The sequence below is a fragment of the Pseudophryne corroboree genome, chromosome 3 (genome assembly GCF_028390025.1).
Source record: "Pseudophryne corroboree isolate aPseCor3 chromosome 3, aPseCor3.hap2, whole genome shotgun sequence".
In the NCBI taxonomy this organism is placed as follows: Eukaryota; Metazoa; Chordata; class Amphibia; order Anura; family Myobatrachidae; genus Pseudophryne; species Pseudophryne corroboree.
In genome coordinates, this window is record NC_086446.1 from 502,818,432 (window position 1) to 502,832,135 (window position 13,704).

Below are 13,704 nucleotides of genomic sequence, written 5' to 3' on the forward strand. Positions count from 1 at the left end.
AAGCATGTCTGTACATTAGAACATTTTTCACTGTTTAGCATGGGTGGTCTTCAGGTTGCCGGCGCCGCCCGTTTAGCATATCTCATCACACTTTTTTCTTAGTGTTTCTGAATGCCCCTCTGAAAAGTAGAGATGTGCACTTGAAATTTTTCGGGTTTTGTGTTTTGGTTTTGGGTTCGGTTCCGCGGCCGTGTTTTGGGTTCGACCGTGTTTTGGCAAAACCTCACCGAATTTTTTTTGTCGGATTCGGGTGTGTTTTGGATTCGGGTGTTTTTTTCAAAAAACACTAAAAAACAGCTTAAATCATAGAATTTGGGGGTCATTTTGATCCCAAAGTATTATTAACCTCAAAAACCATAATTTCCACTCATTTTCAGTCTATTCTGAACACCTCACACCTCACAATATTATTTTTAGTCCTAAAATTTGCACCGAGGTCGCTGGATGACTAAGCTAAGCGACCCTAGTGGCCGACACAAACACCTGGCCCATCTAGGAGTGGCACTGCAGTGTCACGCAGGATGGCCCTTCCAAAAAACACTCCCCAAACAGCACATGACGCAAAGAAAAAAAGAGGCGCAATGAGGTAGCTGTGTGAGTAAGCTAAGCGACCCTAGTGGCCGACACAAACACCTGGCCCATCTAGGAGTGGTACTGCAGTGTCACGCAGGATGGCCCTTCCAAAAAACACTCCCCAAACAGCACATAACGCAAAGAAAAAAAGAGGCGCAATGAGGTAGCTGTGTGAGTAAGATAAGCGACCCTAGTGGCCGACACAAACACCTGGCCCATCTAGGAGTGGCACTGCAGTGTCACGCAGGATGGCCCTTCCAAAAAACACTCCCCAAACAGCACATGACGCAAAGAAAAAAAGAGGCGCAATGAGGTAGCTGTGTGAGTAAGATAAGCGACCCTAGTGGCCGACACAAACACCTGGCCCATCTAGGAGTGGCACTGCAGTGTCACGCAGGATGGCCCTTCAAAAAAATACTCCCCAAACAGCACATGACGCAAAGAAAAATGAAAGAAAAAAGAGGTGCAAGATGGAATTGTCCTTGGGCCCTCCCACCCACCCTTATGTTGTATAAACAGGACATGCACACTTTAACCAACCCATCATTTCAGTGACAGGGTCTGCCACACAACTGTGACTGAAATGACGGGTTGGTTTGGACCCCCTCCAAAAAAGAAGCAATTAATCTCTCCTTGCACAAACTGGCTCTACAGAGGCAAGTGGAACCTAGATGGTATTTGGTAACGGGGGCACACTACCTCAAGAAATTGTCTAGTTCCCTGTGAACTAACGGCGGATACCGGACGCACGTCTAACACCAACATAGTTGTCAAGGCCTCAGTTATCCGCTTTGCAACAGGATGACTGCTGTGATATTTCATCTTCCTCGCAAAGGACTGTTGGACAGTCAATTGCTTACTGGAAGTAGTACAAGTGGTCTTCCGACTTCCCCTCTGGGATGACCATCGACTCCCAGCAGCAACAACAGCAGTGCCAGCAGCAGTAGGCGTTACACGCAAGGATGCATCGGAGGAATCCCAGGCAGGAGAGGACTCGTCAGAATTGCCAGTGACACGGCCTGCAGGACTATTGGCATTCCTGGGGAAGGAGGAAATTGACACTGAGGGAGTTGGTGGGGTGGTTTGCGTGAGCTTGGTTACAAGAGGAAGGGATTTACTGGTCAGTGGACTGCTTCCGCTGTCGCCCAAAGTTTTTGAACTTGTCACTGACTTATTATGAATGCGCTGCAGGTGACGTATAAGGGAGGATGTTCCGAGGTGGTTAACGTCCTTACCCCTACTTATTACAGCTTGACAAAGGCAACACACGGCTTGACAAATGTTGTCCGCATTTCTGTTGAAATACTTCCACACCGAAGAGCTGATTTTTTTTGTTTTTTCACCAGGCATTTCAATGGCCATATTCCTCCCACGGACAACAGGTGTCTCCCCGGGTGCCTGACTTAAACAAACCACCTCACCATCAGAATCCTCCTGGTCAATTTCCTCCCCAGCGCCAGCAACACCAATATCCTCCTCATCCTGGTGTACTTCAACACTGACATCTTCAATCTGACTATCAGGAACTGGACTGCGGGTGCTCCTTCCAGCACTTGCAGGGGGCGTGCAAATGGTGGAAGGCGCATGCTCTTCACGTCCAGTGTTGGGAAGGTCAGGCATCGCAACCGACACAATTGGACTCTCCTTGTGGATTTGGGATTTGGAAGAACGCACAGTTCTTTGCTGTGCTTTTGCCAGCTTGAGTCTTTTCATTTTTCTAGCGAGAGGCTGAGTGCTTCCATCCTCATGTGAAGCTGAACCACTAGCCATGAACATAGGCCAGGGCCTCAGCCGTTCCTTGCCACTCCGTGTGGTAAATGGCATATTGGCAAGTTTACGCTTCTCCTCCGACAATTTTATTTTAGATTTTTGAGTCCTTTTTTTACTGATATTTGGTGTTTTGGATTTTACATGCTCTGTACTATGACATTGGGCATCGGCCTTGGCAGACGACGTTGCTGGCATTTCATCGTCTCGGCCATGACTAGTGGCAGCAGCTTCAGCACGAGGTGGAAGTGGATCTTGATCTTTCCCTAATTTTGGAACCTCAACATTTTTGTTCTCCATATTTTAATAGGCACAACTAAAAGGCACCTCAGGTAAACAATGGAGATGGATGGATACTAGTATACTTATGGATGACGAGCGACTGCCGACACAGAGGTAGCTACAGCCGTGGACTACCGTACTGTGTCTGCTGCTAATATAGACTGGATGATAATGAGATAAAATTAAAATATATATATATATATATCACACTAGTACTGCAGCCGGACAGGTATATATTATGTAATGACGGACCTGCTGGACACTGTCTGTCAGCACTGCAGACTCCTAAAGTAAGCTACTAGTATCAAGAAGATAGAAAAAAAAAACCACGGGTAGGTGGTATACAATTATGGATGGACGAGCGACTGCCGACACAGAGGTAGCTACAGCCGTGGACTACCGTACTGTGTCTGCTGCTAATATAGACTGGATGATAATGAGATAAAATTAAAATATATATATATCACACTAGTACTGCAGCCGGACAGGTATATATTATGTAATGACGGACCTGCTGGACACTGTCTGTCAGACTCAGCACTGCAGACTCCTAAAGTAAGCTACTAGTATCAAGAAGATAGAAAAAAAAAAAAAAACACGGGTAGGTGGTATACAATTATGGATGGACGAGTGACTGCCGACACAGAGGTAGCTACAGCCGTGGACTACCGTACTGTGTCTGCTGCTAATATAGACTGGATGATAATGAGATAAAATTAAAATATATATATATCACACTAGTACTGCAGCCGGACAGGTATATATTATGTAATGACGGACCTGCTGGACACTGTCTGCAGAATGCGTTTATAAAAACACCACACGACGAGTGTTTAACTTTTTCAGGCAGACAATCACAATATACTGGTGGTCAGCAGACAATCACAATACTGGTGGTCAGTGGTCACTGGTCAGTCACACTGGCAGTGGCACGCTGGCAGCAAAAGTGTGCACTGTACTTAAAATATGTACTCCTGCTATAACTGCTCCCCAGTCTCCCCCACAATTAAGCTGTGTGAGCAGTGAGCACTCAGCACAGTCAGATAATGATATACAGTATTACATATATGCAGCACACTGGGCTGAGCACAGATATGGTATGTGACTGTGTCACACTGTGTATCGTTTTTTATCAGGCAGAGAACGGATTAATTAAACTGGTGGTCACTGGTCACACTATCAGCAGCAAGTAGTACTCCTCCTAATAATATGCTCCCCAAAATTTGTGTCTCTCTCTAGTACTCTAGTCTAAACGGAGAGGACGCCAGCCACGTCCTCTCCCTATCAATCTCAATGCACGTGTGAAAATGGCGGCGACGCGCGGCTCCTTATATAGAATCCGAGTCTCGCGATAGAATACGAGCCTCGCGAGAATCCGACAGCGGGATGATGACGTTCGGGCGCGCTCGGGTTAACCGAGCAAGGCGGGAAGATCCGAGTCGCTCGGCCCCGTGTAAAAAAACCTGAAGTTCGGGCGGGTTCGGATTCCGAGGAACCGAACCCGCTCATCTCTACTGAAAAGCCAACTGTATCTGTCTTATCAAAAGCCTAATGGTGCCCATACACTTGTGAGATATTAGGTGCTATCCTTCGATTTCGACCGCATCTGTGAGAGAAATCGAAGGATTGTATGCACATTGAAGGTACCATGAGACACGATGTGCGGGCACGCCGCTCGAATGTCGTGTCTGATGATAATATGTGCTGCACATAATATTTCTCGTATTGCAGTGTGATCGCATGTTTTTTTTTTTAACACATGCAATATATCGCAGCCAGAGGCTGCTCCCACTCGGCGGTGACGTGCCCATCACGTGATTACCATGTGATCTATCACATGATCGCATGGTAATCACTTTAGCAGTTCAGGTGCGATTTCATCGCACCTGAACTGTAGGTGCGATGCCCCGCGATGTCGCGTCGCAGGGCATCGCACAAGTGTATGGGTACCATTAGACCCAGCTAGGTTGAACAAGGTGTATGCCTGTATCTTTTTTACTTGTCTGAGAGTCCTGCACAACGGATCTATGCATATGGGGTGTCATTCAGAGTTGATCGCTAGCTGCCGTTGTTCGCTGCGTAGCGATCAGTGAAAAAAATGGCTAATCTGCGCATGCGTATGCACCACAATGCGCACGTGCGTCGTACAGGTACGAAGTCCATTGTGGTTCTGCACTGGTTCTTGCGCTAATTCCAATCGCACAGCCGAACGCAAGGAGATTGACAGAAAGTTAAACCATGCCGTCCTTTCATCCGGCTACTTCGGCGGGTACGTCGGGGTCCAAGGAGCAGCGGCCCAATGACGTGTTGGTTGGGAACTTGTAACGGCACCGGCTCAACTGGCTAATAGCAGTGTCCGAGTCTTGGGGACAGTGTGTGGGCACCCCTAATCAGGCCACGCTTGCGCCAACTTGGATGTAAATCTGCATCATCCGCAGCATATTGCAGAGCATTAAAAAAATATATCAAGGATATCTGGATTCCCATAGTATTTATTCACTTACAGCGAAGTGTGCCAATACTTTGGTGCAGAGCTATAATCTATAAACAAAGACAGGGTACAATGTGCTAAAATATATGAGAAGTATCTAGTGTAAAAACGGGTGATAGTATCTAGCCTTGGAGAGAGTGAGCGATAAAGTGGAGATAGATAAAGGAGGAGATGTACTAAGTCTCTGAGGGGGATAAGTGATAAGAGCGGAGAAGTGAGCCATTAGAGATGTGGCCCCATTAACCAATCAGCAGCTCTGTATCATTCTATAGTATGCAAATTATAGATGTTACTTCAGTGCTGGTTGGTTGCCATGGGCAACTTCTCCACTGGCTCACTTCTCTGCTCTTATGACTGCTTAGTAAATGTCCCCCTGAGAGAGATAAAGTCGAGAGAAAGATCTCCACAGAAGAAGTACCAGATAATCAGCTCCTAACTGCCATGTTACAGGCTGTTTGAAAAACTATAGGAGCTGATTGGTTGGGGCTTTATCTCTCTCCACTTTACTCAGAAAGGCAGAGCGGGGACCCCCAAAGACCCTCTCCCCAAATTTTGCTCTGTGGCTTGATGATTGCATGTTACACTTCTGCCTACTGCTTCTGTTTCCTTAAATGTTCATTTTATACTTTCAGCATGCAAGTCTGCAAGGCTGCAAATCACTCTAGATTGGCTCTGTCAATAAGTTGCTTTAAATTGCTCTCAATCTGAAATTGAATCCAGACAGCCTGTCAAATGGAATTACATTATTTTGACAAAATGCCAAGACAAAATTTGTTCTGTTCTTATTAACAATTGTTGGTTATAAGGTGATTAGAAATCAGGCATTACTCCAATCTCATTATTGTGTTTAGGTAAGAAATATGCATTTCTACTCCACAGAGTGGTGGGGGCTCTACTGTGTTAAAGTGCACTCATCTACCCACACTAACGGGCATATTTATTAAAAAATTTTTATTCAAATAATGTGAAAAAGGGTGTTTCACACATTTTTCCACATTATTTTATTATCACCTGAATATATTAAAGGGCTTGTGGAGCAGTTTTCATGACAAGCTGTTCAAAACCCTTTAATTCGCTTTTTTTTTTAGTAACCAGATCACATTTCCCATACTTATAATAGGAAATATGATCTGACCGAAGTTACTAATTTAAAAAAAAAAAAAATACCGCAGTGAGCCCTGTGATAATTACGCTATCTTCAGCTGGCGGAATCACACAGCTCACTGCGTATTCTGTACTTCTGCACAGCTTTCTCTGCCCCTGGGTAAGGTGATTCTGCAAAATGGCAGCACGCTTTACAGCACTGAAAGTCACAGCAGCAGGGAGCACCTGATGACCAGCAGTCCTCTAGGAGCTCCGATCACTGATACCCGGGCTTGGTATGATCAGGGTTGGTGGGAGGGGGGCATCACAATGGGGAAGGGGTGCTCACAGTGATTGTAGCGTTATTGTACAGTGACGTCATGCCGCGGCCGGGCTGTGCATGCAGCATTGGACGATGAGTACAAATTTAGCTGCATGTACAGCCGACACCACGGGTCGTTAATGACCCACGGGGCCACGCAATGGCTGTCGTCAGCTGCATACACACCGGGCGATATAATAAATTATATCGCTCAAGAGGGGTAAAATGAGCGATATCGTGTGTATGCACCTTATGTTTTATATATTTATCTTTTCAGATGCCTATCTCTACTGGAATTTAACATCAATATCCAGCATGAAAGAGAAGTAATCATATATCATTATTTTATTTTACTACACTCACGTCTATGGCTGTATAGGGTAGTGCCATTTTATCACACCACTTTCCTCACAGAGCATTGTATATCTTGGGTTTTCATAGGTTAAGCCCCAGTGCTTTAAAAAGCTGCTGATACCTACTGTAGTCAAGTGCCAATTATAATTTCTTTCACACTATGGGGTATATTCATTTAAAGTCAAAACCTGCCGTCTTGTCGGAAAGACGGCAGGTTTCGACTTTTTCAGGTCAGAAGGGGTTCCGACCTATTCAATATACCCCATTTTTCCCCCCGACAAGTCGGGGCATTTCGATTTGTCGGAAAGCACGTGGATCGGTGGAATAGCCGCCGATGCGCGTGCTTCTGCAGGAAATGGGGCCAAATTCGACAGCTTTTGGCCCCATGTCCGACAATCTCAATCCGACTTTAAAAAAGTTGGATTGAGGAGATGAGACGGAGGAGCAGGGCGGTGCGCTATAGGTGCAGCAAGGCACAGGTACCTCTATAGCAGGGCGTCCGCCCGGAAAGGGTTTTCTCTCCCGCAGCGCTCCGCAGCCGGCAGTAACAGCAGCAGCAGGATGGGATACCAGGAATGGGCAAATACGACAGTCGGATTTGGCCGTTCATTAAATAGGTCCTGTCGGATCCATTCCGACAAATGCATGTTGGAATGGATCCGACTTTAATTGAATATACCCCTAAAGGATTTTGCTCCCAGCCTATAGAAGTGTGAGCAGAATCAGCTACCTTAAGAGAATGAGAACTGTTACTGAATCTGATCCTACATCTCTCATTTAGAGAGGAAACTATAAAATTCATAAAATAAGTAGTAGCACTGGATATGGGGACGGAAAGATCCCTTAGAAATGGGAATGCAGGCAGCATCAAATGGCGTAATCTGAAGAGGGATACGGACTAATTGCCGCCGGATGGGATCCCCTACGCCAGAATGCCGGCAGCAAGGTGAGCGCTAGAAAGCCCCTTGCAGGCTCGCTGTGCTCACCACGCGCTATTGTGGACACCCTCAGAGGGAGAATAGCTTGTTTTGCCGGTATTCTGGCGGCAGCATTTCATCCCCTGTCGGGATTCTGTCTTCGGCAGTGGCGTAACTAGAAATTTTTCTCCCCCAAGACAAAAAATTCTCCAGTGCGCCCCCCCCCCATCCCCCATAATTGTCACTAGTGAAGGGATAAACCTGCGCGCGCCGAATGCACTCGCCACAAAAAGGGGTGTGGCTTTGTTGAAATGGGTGTGGCTTTACATAAAGGGGCGTGGCATTGCAGGAAAATACTACCTTGTACCCCAGTTTTGCAACCTGCACGCCCAGACGTTGGCCACCACAGGAAAGAAAAATAATCCTGATTCATGCCCCTTACATTATTTGTAATTTTTCCTCTTTATAGTAATGCCCAGTATACATTATGCCACATACTGCAATGGCCCTTAGACATTATGCCACACACAATAATGCACATGACACAATATGCACACACCATAATGCCCCGACACATTATGCCACACACCGTAATGCCTGTGACACATTATGACAGGAATCGCAATGCCCGTTATACATTATGCTACACACTACAATGCCCCTGATACATTATAGCACATACAATTCCTGTGACACATTATGACACACACCGCAATGACCCTGAGACATTATACCACATACCACAATGCCCGTGATATAGTATACCACACCGTAATGCCTGTGACACATACCGCAATGCCCGTTATACCCTATGCCACACACTGCAATGCCCGTTATACATTATGCCACACTGCAATGCTCCTGAGACATTATACCACATACCACAATGCCCGTGATATAGTATGCCACACACCGTAATGCCTGTGACACATTATGACACACACCGCAATGTCCGTGATACATTATGCCACACACCGCAATGCCCATTACACATTAAGTCCTACAGTAAGGCTTCTAATTACTTTTAAATTACCTGCTCGTTGCCAGGGGTTTCATGCTTTTGGTTCCATGCACGGTGCCAGGGGTTTTCATGCTCAGGGTGTCATGCTCGTTGCCAGGGGTTTCATGCACTGGGTGTCATGCTCGTTGCTAGGGGGTAATGCTTGTTGCTAGGGCTGTGCTCCCAGTGTCACATATGCCCCCAGTGCCAGATATTCCCCCACAGTGCCAGGTACACACATGCCCCCAATGCCAAATATGCCCCCCCCAAGTGCCAGGTATACATATACCCCCCAGTGTCACATATGCCCCTCAGTGTCACATATGCTCCCCCTCACCCCAATGCCAAATATGCTCCCCCAGGTACAGCTCACCCCCGCTCCCCGCTGTTTTGTGAAGGAGGGACACGGAGGGCACAGCGCGCGCCTCTCCTGTGTCCCTCCTGCGTCTCCGGCGTGTCTGTTAAATGAAAGTGAGGCAATCAGAGCTCACGAACGGGCACTTCATTCAATAGACACACCGGAGACGCAGGAGGGACACAGGAGAGACGCGCGCTGTGCCCTCCATGTCCCTCCTTACAGCAACGGCTAGGGAAGGAGGGAGACAGCAGATTGACATGCGGATGGCTCGTCCGCATGTCAATCTGCGCTAAATCAGTGGCGGCGCCCCCCGCAGCCCTGCGCCTCCAAGCCACCGCGAGGGCTGCCGGGGCAGTAGTTACACCACTGGGCTTCGGAATCATGACCACCAGGATCCCGACTGCCGGTATTGTAACCACTTCCCTCTTACGAATGGAAGGATGTGAGATTCCAAAAGAAACAGACATAAAACAAGGTCTGGATGCGGTCCACAAGACTGGTACACAGTAGTATGGTATAATAACAAACAGACAAAGGGCCTAAGGGTACAATAGACAAAGGGCCTAATTCATGAGCGGTTGTTTTTGTGATTGCTGTTGCTATCTTTTGTTGTTTACAATTGCGATTATATGCTAATATAGGCAGCAGCTAAGCTGAGCATAGAGACGCCTACTGCTGGCGCATCATTTTCATCCGGTGGTGTAGAGCAGCTGATACAGTATATAGGTACCATCATCGCAAATCAGGTCATACAGTATGGCAGATTCAGAGTACCTAAGGTAATATTATCCGAAATATTACCGGTGCCACGCGCTAGTCCAGTGAGGCAGAGGGAGATTAGGGAGGTAACTGTGTGGCTTAGGGATTGGTGCAGGAAAGAGGGCTTTGTGTTCCTGGAACACTGGGCGGACTTCTCAGTCAGGCGCCATCTCTTTTGTCGTGACGGATTGCACCTGACTGAGGAGGGAGCAGCAGTGCTGGGGGGAAGAATGGTTAGAAGGTTGGAGGAGATTTTAAACTAGGAGCCTGGGGGGAGGGATTAGCTAGAAACTACGGGTCATGCAGTGAGAATAGTGGGGATGGCGGTAGTAAACTAAATGGGGGAGAAGTTGGGGGGAGGGTAAGAGCAGGCGGTAAGGTTACTAACATGGGTACTAAAAGAGATTTTACCAAAGCACTAACCAATGACGATTACAGGTCATCATTGCTACATAAGGTGAAAGATGTCCCTAACGCAAGGGAAAATACTTATCTTAGTTGTATGTATGTAAACGCTAGAAGCATTACTGGTAAAAAGGGCGAACTAGAAATACTTGCAGCAAGCAAACAGTATGATATTATAGGCATTACTGAAACTTGGTGGGACGAATCTCATGATTGGACAGTCAATCTAGAGGGCTATACATTGTTTAGGAGATACAGACTAAATAAAAAGGGTGGAGGGGTGTGTCTTTACGTAAAGCCGTTTTTAAAACCTGATATACGGTAAGATATTCAGGAGGGGACTGTAGACACTGTCGAGACATTATGGGTAGAAATTGCATGCGGGGAAAAAGGAATAAAAAAGTTAGTATTGGGTGTATGCTATAGGCCGCCTGGTATCAACGTATGTGATGAGGAATTGTTACTAAAGCAAATTGAAAGAGCAGCAGGAGTAGGAGACATAGTAGTGATGGGAGATTTTAACTATCCAGAGATAAACTGGAAAAACGATTCATGTGATACTGCTAGGGGCAATATGTTTTTAAACACACTTAATGATAACTACTTATTTCAACTAATTGAGGAACCAACTAGATACAATGCAATCTTAGACCTGGTATTAACAAACAATGAGGATTTGGTATCAGGTATTATAGTAGGGGAACCCATAGGAAACAGCGACCACAATATGGTCACATTCAATATCAGTTTTCATAAACAGCCCTATACTGGCTCAACTAGGACTCTAAACTTTAGCAAAGCGAATTTTGAAAAGATGAGGGTATTTTTCAGGGATATTGTATGGGAAGGTTTGTTTTTAGGAAAAAATACTACGGAGAAATGGGAGGTACTAAAATTCCTGCTAGCTAAAAATACACTCAAATTTATTCCTACGAGCAGCAAAAAAAAGGAATACAAATCATAAACCGATGTGGCTTAACAAAAAGATAATGGAACTTATGGGCAAGAAAAGGTAAGCATTTAAAAAATACAAATCTGACGGGGAAGCAGAGTCATTTCAGCACTATATGGAATGTAACAAAATATGCAAAAAGGAAATAAGAGCGGCTAAAGTAGAAACTGAAAAACTAGTAGCAAAGGAAAGCAAAGCGAATCCCAAAAAATTATTTAAATACATTAATAGCAAGAGATTAAAGAAGGAGAGTATAGGCCCTTTAAAAGACAAGTTGGGAGTCTTAAGCAAAAATGATAATGACATAGCGGACACACTAAATTATTTTTTTTCAACAGTATTTACTAGAGAGGACCCAATTCAGGGACTAACACATAATCTCAATAATGAGAATATCCCACTGATAGGTACTTATTTAAGCGAGGAAGTAGTCTGTGACCGATTAAAACATTTAATGATTAATAAGTCACCAGGTCCCGATGGTATTCACCCAAGGGTTCTAATGGAGCTTCACTCTGAACTTGCAAAACCGCTATTTTTGATCTTTAAGGATTCAGTAATATCAGGTATGGTTCCCAAAGACTGGCGTATAGCGGAAGTAGTGCCTGTATTCAAAAAGGGAAGTAAAGCTGAACCAGGTAATTATAGACCAGTTAGTCTTACATCTATAGTGGGGAAAGTATTGCAAGGTATTCTAAGAGATAGTATTCAGAAGTTCCTTGAAGTCAATAAGGTCATTAAAAGGAATCAACATGGGTTTATGAAGGACAGATCCTGTCAAACCAACTTACTTGGCTTTTATGAAACAGTAAGTGCAAACCTAGATCAGGGTAAAGAGGTGGATGTAATCTTTTAGATTTTGCCAAAGCATTTGACACTGTACCACACATGAGACTTATCTACAAGCTACAAGAATCAGGACTAGGAAGCACAATATGCACTTGGGTCAAAAACTGGTTAGATAATAGGGAGCAGCGCGTTGTGGTTAATGGATCTTTTTCAAATTGGACTGAAGTGCTAAGTGGTGTGCCGCAAGGCTCAGTATTAGGACCGCTATTGTTCAATATTTTCATTAACGACCTAAGAGAAGGTCTAGAGAGCATGGTGTCAATTTTTGAAGATGATACCAAATTGTGTAAAGTTATAAATGTGGAGGGGGATGCTGAGTCGCTTCAGAACGACTTAGTTAAATTAGAAGCTTGGGCAGCAAAATGGAGAATGCGCTTCAATAGAGACAAGTGTGAGGTAATGACTGTGGTAACAAGAACAAAAATAACACCTACCTACTAAATGGGGTAAAATTAGGGGATTCTGTACTGGAAAAGGACTTAGGTGTCCTCATAGATAGCAAACTAAGCAGTAGTACCCAAAGTAGGACTGCAGCAAAGAAGGCTAATAAGATATTAGCATGCATAAAACGGGGAATTGATGCTAGGGACGAGAGTATTATACTCCCGTTGTATAAATCACTTGTGACGCCACACCTTGAATACTGTGTACAATTCTGGGCACCTTACTACAAAAAGGATATCCTGGAGCTAGAAAAGGATCAAAGGCGGGCGACCAAACTAATTAAGGGTATGGAGACCCTGGAATACGAGGAAAGGCTTGCAACACTAGGCATGTTTACACTGGAAAAGAGGAGATTAAGAGGGGACATGATCAACGTTTACAAATATATAAGGGGACAATATACAGATCTTGCGCAGGACCTGTTTTTGGTTAGATCAACACAGAGAACTCGTGGACACTCCCTCAGGTTAGAGGAGAGGAGATTCCGCACAATACGGCGTAAAGGCTTTTTTACGGTAAGGACGATACGTGTTTGGAATTCCCTGTCTGAGGGAGTTGTAATGGCCGACTCAGTCAACACCTTTAAGAATGGGTTAGATAAATTCTTAATGGATAAGGATATCCAGGGTTACGGGGCATAGTCACGCACTATGGTTATTATAAAAAAGAGGGATAAAACGTAACGGCAGTCATCAACTTCAGTCAAAATTTTATACAAAATAATCGTGCATAGGAGACCACAAATAGGTTGAACTCGATGGACAATTGTCTTTTTTCAACCTTAGATACTATGTTACTATGTATATTTATTAAGACATGCAGGCTGAACTGAGATGCAGAGGGCTCCCCTGCAGCAAGTGAGATCACTACTGCAAAAAACGCTGTCTGAATGGCCATGACGCCTGTGTTTTTCTGACCACTACCCACCCCCACCCCCAAACGCTGTCTGTCTGACACTCACTTTGCAGCTGATTCCTTGTTTTGAGTGCATTTTGCCTGTAAGTAACCCAAATGTCAGTGTATGCAGAGGGTTTAAATCATCTGATCACTTTTTTGTTAGGACTTATATTTTGTTGTTAATGCAAATGTTGACCTCTATTTCTAAAAGGAGGCACAAGGCATTAGTGTATCAATATATTTTGGTAACC